The following is a 950-nucleotide window of genomic DNA, read 5'->3' on the forward strand; positions in this document are numbered from 1 at the left end:
TATATATATATATATATATATATATGTATGTATGTATATATATATATATGTATAAATGTAGGTATGTATGTTTGTATTTATGCGTAGCGGAACATGATTAGTATAAAGACAATATTAAAGTACTAATGAAATAAAGGTAATAATTATCAAGTCGTGGTATTATTAGAGAGTGAGATCTTACCCACTGATTTACAGTGTATAAATACCATACAGTATTAAAGAACAAAATCATAATTGGAGTAAATTATTTAATCTAGTGATAAATGTTGAGAGTAAGTAGTAAGAGTCTATACAACTTATTTGCAAGGGCAATTAAGGGTGGCGATCTAAAAATACAATCCCTTTCCGTTGAAAAAGGGGTCAAAAACTGCTCCAAGAAATTTCTGGAGCTTAGCGAACGGTAGCGACCTGTAACAACTGAATTATATACAATAATTTATATAATTGTTTACAATTCTAATGTGATGTACACAGTAAAAGGACCGAAAGATGAACACAGAAGCCATTTAAACCAATTAAAAAAAAAAGATACACCAAAAACCAAGAGAGACAAGAGGAACAAACGGATATATGGTATGATTTGTTCGAGGTCCCAGAAACACAAGCGAAAGCGGAACCGACACGTAGGTCGAGTAGGAAGAGAAAACCTACAGAAAACAATTGCCCAAGGTGTCACAAAGTGGATTTAAGATCCGAACGACATGATTATTGAAGCAAACTTCTTACTATACATTCAATTCTGCGCATGTTTTTCCTAATTTTAATATTCCATTTTCTCCTTAATCTACGCTAATACATACATGGCTTTGTAGTGAGAAGCTTACTTCCCAACCAAACGGTTTTCGGTTCAATCCCATTGTATGGCATTTTGGATAAGTGTCTTCTACTTGCGAGTGGATTTGGCAAACGGAAAACGAAAATGTCCGTCGTATATATATATATATATATAT

Source organism: Octopus bimaculoides, chromosome 5, assembly GCF_001194135.2.
Source record: "Octopus bimaculoides isolate UCB-OBI-ISO-001 chromosome 5, ASM119413v2, whole genome shotgun sequence".
Taxonomy (NCBI): domain Eukaryota; kingdom Metazoa; phylum Mollusca; class Cephalopoda; order Octopoda; family Octopodidae; genus Octopus; species Octopus bimaculoides.